Source organism: Somniosus microcephalus, unplaced genomic scaffold (assembly GCF_052327205.1).
Source record: "Somniosus microcephalus isolate GS21.2 unplaced genomic scaffold, FLI_Smic_1.0 scaffold1622, whole genome shotgun sequence".
NCBI classification, from domain to species: domain Eukaryota; kingdom Metazoa; phylum Chordata; class Chondrichthyes; order Squaliformes; family Somniosidae; genus Somniosus; species Somniosus microcephalus.
In genome coordinates this window covers 12,357-20,346 of record NW_028226809.1, presented here as the reverse complement: position 1 = coordinate 20,346, position 7,990 = coordinate 12,357, and the positions used below count along the sequence as shown (strand labels likewise).

Genomic DNA, 7,990 nt, shown 5'->3' with positions numbered 1-7,990 from the left:
CACCAACGCTGCGGCACGAGCAGGTACCGATGACGCGCACGTGACTCCGCCAGGCCAGAAGCGTCAAAATGCGCACGGCAAACTATCGGCAAACAAAAGCACCTTTGCCGCTTCCCTTCGATAGCTCAGCTGGTACAGCAGAAGACTGTAGTGGAATATAAAGCAAAGTCATCCTTAGGTCGCTGGTTCAATTCCGGCTCGAAGGAGCTCGCGTGCTTTTGCAGTAAGCGGGTGGTAAGCAGCATTTCGCTCAAAGCTCCTCTCTTCACTTTATAGTGCATCATGTTGCCACGAAGGCACAAGACACCTCTTTTTCTTGTCTCGAACTTTAATGCTCTCTGCGTCCACCAGCACACAGCTGTTTTGCTTGAGCATTTGTGTCTGCTCACCAGCAGGGAGTGCCATTGAGCAGCAACACTTTGAAACACTCAGCACTCACTTTCAGGCAAAAGAAGTCGTCTATCAGTCAGACAGCGCTCTCGGCTGCCCCCTCACGCTCGGGACGGCCGCCACTTTCCGCTCACCTCGCTTCCCTGCCGCAGTCTCGGGATCTTCTCGGCTTCTTTCATCGTTGCTGTGGCTTCACGTCCTACTGCTGCTCGGCAACGCCGATTGGAGCAAAGTATTTAATGAAGTCAAGGAGTGGGCCGATCCTCAAGCAGGATTTCTCTGCCGGTCGCGGAGCAGCGTGGCGGCGAGTGCGAAGAGGCTACTGAGGAGCAAACTAACGCACCATGCACAAAGCAACCGGGGAATTAGCTCAAATGGTAGAGCGCTCGCTTAGCATGTGAGAGGTAGCGGGATCGATGCCCGCATTCTCCACTTTCCTTTTGGCTTAGAGCAATTATTCAGAACGAAATGGGCTCTCGCGTCACTGAACCCCTGTCAGACGGGAAAAACGGAGAGCAAATCTTTTTCTGCCATGTCGTCAGCAAGATTTCTTGCTTTTCACATCCAGCAAAGGTGAGAGAAGCCCAAAAAACGACTTTGCCAGCACTGACGCCTTCTCCGAAGATTCAACTCAGGATCTTCGCATTAGGAGACTGACGTGCTGCCTGATGCGCTGAGAAGGCACTTGCCATGCAAGCGGCCAGGCAGCGCTGCCATGTAGGGCATCTTGCAAGGTGTTTACATTTATAACGCGCTGTTTGCAAAAAACTCCGAGCCAGATAGGAGTCAAACCTACAATCTTCTGATTTGTAGTCAGACGCGTTATCCAGGCTGTGGAGAGTAGCTGGCAGCTCACAGTCCCACCAACGCTGCGGCACGAGCAGGTACCGATGACGCGCACGTGACTCCGCCAGGCCAGAAGCGTCAAAATGCGCACGGCAAACTATCGGCAAACAAAAGCACCTTTGCCGCTTCCCTTCGATAGCTCAGCTGGTAGAGCGGAGGACTGTAGTGGAATACAAAGTCAAAGTCATCCTTAGGTCGCTGGTTCAATTCCGGCTCGAAACAGCTCGCGTGCTTTTGCAGTAAGCGGGTGGTAAGCAGCATTTCGCTCAAAGCTTCTCTCTTCACTTTATAGTGCATCATGTTGCCACGAAGGCACAAGACACCTCTTTTTCTTGTCTCGAACTTTAATGCTCTCTGCGTCCACCAGCACACAGCTGTTTTGCTTGAGCATTTGTGTCTGCTCACCAGCAGGGAGTGCCATTGAGCAGCAACACTTTGAAACACTCAGCACTCACTTTCAGGCAAAAGAAGTCGTCTATCAGTCAGACAGCGCTCTCGGCTGCCCCCTCACGCTCGGGACGGCCGCCACTTTCCGCTCACCTCGCTTCCCTGCCGCAGTCTCGGGATCTTCTCGGCTTCTTTCATCGTTGCTGTGGCTTCACGTCCTACTGCTGCTCGGCAACGCCGATTGGAGCAAAGTATTTAATGAAGTCAAGGAGTGGGCCGATCCTCAAGCAGGATTTCTCTGCCGGTCGCGGAGCAGCGTGGCGGCGAGTGCGAAGAGGCTACTGAGGAGCAAACTAACGCACCATGCACAAAGCGACCGGGGAATTAGCTCAAATGGTAGAGCGCTCGCTTAGCATGTGAGAGGTAGCGGGATCGATGCCCGCATTCTCCACTTTCCTTTTGGCTTAGAGCAATTATTCAGAACGAAATGGGCTCTCGCGTCACTGAACCCCTGTCAGACGGGAAAAACGGACAGCAAATCTTTTTCTGCCATGTCGTCAGCAAGATTTCTTGCTTTTCACATCCAGCAAAGGTGAGAGAAGCCCAAAAAACGACTTTGCCAGCACTGACGCCTTCTCCGAAGATTCAACTCAGGATCTTCGCATTAGGAGACTGACGTGCTGCCTGCTGCGCTGAGAAGGCACTTGCCATGCAAGCGGCCAGGCAGCGCTGCCATGTAGGGCATCTTGCAAGGTGTTTACATTTATAACGCGCTGTTTGCAAAAAACTCCGAGCCAGATAGGAGTCAAACCTACAATCTTCTGATTTGTAGTCAGACGTGTTATCCAGGCTGTGGAGAGTAGCTGGCAGCTCACAGTCCCACCAACGCTGCGGCACGAGCAGGTACCGATGACGCGCACGTGACTCCGCCAGGCCAGAAGCGTCAAAATGCGCACGGCAAACTATCGGCAAACAAAAGCACCTTTGCCGCTTCCCTTCGATAGCTCAGCTGGTACAGCAGAAGACTGTAGTGGAATATAAAGCAAAGTCATCCTTAGGTCGCTGGTTCAATTCCGGCTCGAAGGAGCTCGCGTGCTTTTGCAGTAAGCGGGTGGTAAGCAGCATTTCGCTCAAAGCTCCTCTCTTCACTTTATAGTGCATCATGTTGCCACGAAGGCACAAGACACCTCTTTTTCTTGTCTCGAACTTTAATGCTCTCTGCGTCCACCAGCACACAGCTGTTTTGCTTGAGCATTTGTGTCTGCTCACCAGCAGGGAGTGCCATTGAGCAGCAACACTTTGAAACACTCAGCACTCACTTTCAGGCAAAAGAAGTCGTCTATCAGTCAGACAGCGCTCTCGGCTGCCCCCTCACGCTCGGGACGGCCGCCACTTTCCGCTCACCTCGCTTCCCTGCCGCAGTCTCGGGATCTTCTCGGCTTCTTTCATCGTTGCTGTGGCTTCACGTCCTACTGCTGCTCGGCAACGCCGATTGGAGCAAAGTATTTAATGAAGTCAAGGAGTGGGCCGATCCTCAAGCAGGATTTCTCTGCCGGTCGCGGAGCAGCGTGGCGGCGAGTGCGAAGAGGCTACTGAGGAGCAAACTAACGCACCATGCACAAAGCGACCGGGGAATTAGCTCAAATGGTAGAGCGCTCGCTTAGCATGTGAGAGGTAGCGGGATCGATGCCCGCATTCTCCACTTTCCTTTTGGCTTAGAGCAATTATTCGAACAAAATGGGCTCTCGCGTCACTGAACCCCTGTCAGACGGGAAAAACGGACAGCAAATCTTTTTCTGCCATGTCGTCAGCAAGATTTCTTGCTTTTCACATCCAGCAAAGGTGAGAGAAGCCCAAAAAACGACTTTGCCAGCACTGACGCCTTCTCCGAAGATTCAACTCAGGATCTTCGCATTAGGAGACTGACGTGCTGCCTGCTGCGCTGAGAAGGCACTTGCCATGCAAGCGGCCAGGCAGCGCTGCCATGTAGGGCATCTTGCAAGGTGTTTACATTTATAACGCGCTGTTTGCAAAAAACTCCGAGCCAGATAGGAGTCAAACCTACAATCTTCTGATTTGTAGTCAGACGTGTTATCCAGGCTGTGGAGAGTAGCTGGCAGCTCACAGTCCCACCAACGCTGCGGCACGAGCAGGTACCGATGACGCGCACGTGACTCCGCCAGGCCAGAAGCGTCAAAATGCGCACGACAAACTATCGGCAAACAAAAGCACCTTTGCCGCTTCCCTTCGATAGCTCAGCTGGTAGAGCGGAGGACTGTAGTGGAATACAAAGTCAAAGTCATCCTTAGGTCGCTGGTTCAATTCCGGCTCGAAACAGCTCGCGTGCTTTTGCAGTAAGCGGGTGGTAAGCAGCATTTCGCTCAAAGCTCCTCTCTTCACTTTATAGTGCATCATGTTGCCACGAAGGCACAAGACACCTCTTTTTCTTGTCTCGAACTTTAATGCTCTCTGCGTCCACCAGCACACAGCTGTTTTGCTTGAGCATTTGTGTCTGCTCACCAGCAGGGAGTGCCATTGAGCAGCAACACTTTGAAACACTCAGCACTCACTTTCAGGCAAAAGAAGTCGTCTATCAGTCAGACAGCGCTCTCGGCTGCCTCCTCACGCTCGGGACGGCCGCCACTTTCCGCTCACCTCGCTTCCCTGCCGCAGTCTCGGGATCTTCTCGGCTTCTTTCATCGTTGCTGTGGCTTCACGTCCTACTGCTGCTCGGCAACGCCGATTGGAGCAAAGTATTTAATGAAGTCAAGGAGTGGGCCGATCCTCAAGCAGGATTTCTCTGCCGGTCGCGGAGCAGCGTGGCGGCGAGTGCGAAGAGGCTACTGAGGAGCAAACTAACGCACCATGCACAAAGCGACCGGGGAATTAGCTCAAATGGTAGAGCGCTCGCTTAGCATGTGAGAGGTAGCGGGATCGATGCCCGCATTCTCCACTTTCCTTTTGGCTTAGAGCAATTATTCAGAACGAAATGGGCTCTCGCGTCACTGAACCCCTGTCAGACGGGAAAAACGGACAGCAAATCTTTTTCTGCCATGTCGTCAGCAAGATTTCTTGCTTTTCACATCCAGCAAAGGTGAGAGAAGCCCAAAAAACGACTTTGCCAGCACTGACGCCTTCTCCGAAGATTCAACTCAGGATCTTCGCATTAGGAGACTGACGTGCTGCCTGATGCGCTGAGAAGGCACTTGCCATGCAAGCGGCCAGGCAGCGCTGCCATGTAGGGCATCTTGCAAGGTGTTTACATTTATAACGCGCTGTTTGCAAAAAACTCCGAGCCAGATAGGAGTCAAACCTACAATCTTCTGATTTGTAGTCAGACGCGTTATCCAGGCTGTGGAGAGTAGCTGGCAGCTCACAGTCCCACCAACGCTGCGGCACGAGCAGGTACCGATGACGCGCACGTGACTCCGCCAGGCCAGAAGCGTCAAAATGCGCACGGCAAACTATCGGCAAACAAAAGCACCTTTGCCGCTTCCCTTCGATAGCTCAGCTGGTAGAGCGGAGGACTGTAGTGGAATACAAAGTCAAAGTCATCCTTAGGTCGCTGGTTCAATTCCGGCTCGAAACAGCTCGCGTGCTTTTGCAGTAAGCGGGTGGTAAGCAGCATTTCGCTCAAAGCTCCTCTCTTCACTTTATAGTGCATCATGTTGCCACGAAGGCACAAGACACCTCTTTTTCTTGTCTCGAACTTTAATGCTCTCTGCGTCCACCAGCACACAGCTGTTTTGCTTGAGCATTTGTGTCTGCTCACCAGCAGGGAGTGCCATTGAGCAGCAACACTTTGAAACACTCAGCACTCACTTTCAGGCAAAAGAAGTCGTCTATCAGTCAGACAGCGCTCTCGGCTGCCCCCTCACGCTCGGGACGGCCGCCACTTTCCGCTCACCTCGCTTCCCTGCCGCAGTCTCGGGATCTTCTCGGCTTCTTTCATCGTTGCTGTGGCTTCACGTCCTACTGCTGCTCGGCAACGCCGATTGGAGCAAAGTATTTAATGAAGTCAAGGAGTGGGCCGATCCTCAAGCAGGATTTCTCTGCCGGTCGCGGAGCAGCGTGGCGGCGAGTGCGAAGAGGCTACTGAGGAGCAAACTAACGCACCATGCACAAAGCGACCGGGGAATTAGCTCAAATGGTAGAGCGCTCGCTTAGCATGTGAGAGGTAGCGGGATCGATGCCCGCATTCTCCACTTTCCTTTTGGCTTAGAGCAATTATTCAGAACGAAATGGGCTCTCGCGTCACTGAACCCCTGTCAGACGGGAAAAACGGACAGCAAATCTTTTTCTGCCATGTCGTCAGCAAGATTTCTTGCTTTTCACATCCAGCAAAGGTGAGAGAAGCCCAAAAAACGACTTTGCCAGCACTGACGCCTTCTCCGAAGATTCAACTCAGGATCTTCGCATTAGGAGACTGACGTGCTGCCTGCTGCGCTGAGAAGGCACTTGCCATGCAAGCGGCCAGGCAGCGCTGCCATGTAGGGCATCTTGCAAGGTGTTTACATTTATAACGCGCTGTTTGCAAAAAACTCCGAGCCAGATAGGAGTCAAACCTACAATCTTCTGATTTGTAGTCAGACGCGTTATCCAGGCTGTGGAGAGTAGCTGGCAGCTCACAGTCCCACCAACGCTGCGGCACGAGCAGGTACCGATGACGCGCACGTGACTCCGCCAGGCCAGAAGCGTCAAAATGCGCACGACAAACTATCGGCAAACAAAAGCACCTTTGCCGCTTCCCTTCGATAGCTCAGCTGGTAGAGCGGAGGACTGTAGTGGAATACAAAGTCAAAGTCATCCTTAGGTCGCTGGTTCAATTCCGGCTCGAAACAGCTCGCGTGCTTTTGCAGTAAGCGGGTGGTAAGCAGCATTTCGCTCAAAGCTCCTCTCTTCACTTTATAGTGCATCATGTTGCCACGAAGGCACAAGACACCTCTTTTTCTTGTCTCGAACTTTAATGCTCTCTGCGTCCACCAGCACACAGCTGTTTTGCTTGAGCATTTGTGTCTGCTCACCAGCAGGGAGTGCCATTGAGCAGCAACACTTTGAAACACTCAGCACTCACTTTCAGGCAAAAGAAGTCGTCTATCAGTCAGACAGCGCTCTCGGCTGCCCCCTCACGCTCGGGACGGCCGCCACTTTCCGCTCACCTCGCTTCCCTGCCGCAGTCTCGGGATCTTCTCGGCTTCTTTCATCGTTGCTGTGGCTTCACGTCCTACTGCTGCTCGGCAACGCCAATTGGAGCAAAGTATTTAATGAAGTCAAGGAGTGGGCCGATCCTCAAGCAGGATTTCTCTGCCGGTCGCGGAGCAGCGTGGCGGCGAGTGCGAAGAGGCTACTGAGGAGCAAACTAACGCACCATGCACAAAGCGACCGGGGAATTAGCTCAAATGGTAGAGCGCTCGCTTAGCATGTGAGAGGTAGCGGGATCGATGCCCGCATTCTCCACTTTCCTTTTGGCTTAGAGCAATTATTCAGAACGAAATGGGCTCTCGCGTCACTGAACCCCTGTCAGACGGGAAAAACGGACAGCAAATCTTTTTCTGCCATGTCGTCAGCAAGATTTCTTGCTTTTCACATCCAGCAAAGGTGAGAGAAGCCCAAAAAACGACTTTGCCAGCACTGACGCCTTCTCCGAAGATTCAACTCAGGATCTTCGCATTAGGAGACTGACGTGCTGCCTGCTGCGCTGAGAAGGCACTTGCCATGCAAGCGGCCAGGCAGCGCTGCCATGTAGGGCATCTTGCAAGGTGTTTACATTTATAACGCGCTGTTTGCAAAAAACTCCGAGCCAGATAGGAGTCAAACCTACAATCTTCTGATTTGTAGTCAGACGTGTTATCCAGGCTGTGGAGAGTAGCTGGCAGCTCACAGTCCCACCAACGCTGCGGCACGAGCAGGTACCGATGACGCGCACGTGACTCCGCCAGGCCAGAAGCGTCAAAATGCGCACGGCAAACTATCGGCAAACAAAAGCACCTTTGCCGCTTCCCTTCAATAGCTCAGCTGGTAGAGCGGAGGACTGCAGTGGAATATAAAGCAAAGTCATCCTTAGGTCGCTGGTTCAATTCCGGCTCGAAGGAGCTCGCGTGCTTTTGCAGTAAGCGGGTGGTAAGCAGCATTTCGCTCAAAGCTCCTCTCTTCACTTTATAGTGCATCATGTTGCCACGAAGGCACAAGACACCTCTTTTTCTTGTCTCGAACTTTAATGCTCTCTGCGTCCACCAGCACACAGCTGTTTTGCTTGAGCATTTGTGTCTGCTCACCAGCAGGGAGTGCCATTGAGCAGCAACACTTTGAAACACTCAGCACTCACTTTCAGGCAAAAGAAGTCGTCTATCAGCCAGACAGCGCTCTC

General features: G+C 52.7%; 1 non-coding gene across 1 annotated transcript; it reads left to right on the top strand.

The window, feature by feature from the left end:
- The first annotated feature begins 7,623 nt into the window (after positions 1-7,623).
- On the top strand, positions 7,624-7,715 carry trnac-gca (transfer RNA cysteine (anticodon GCA)). The gene is given in 2 exon segments: positions 7,624-7,660; positions 7,680-7,715. It is a non-coding gene; the product is annotated as a tRNA-Cys (tRNA).
- The last annotated feature ends 275 nt before the right edge of the window (positions 7,716-7,990 follow it).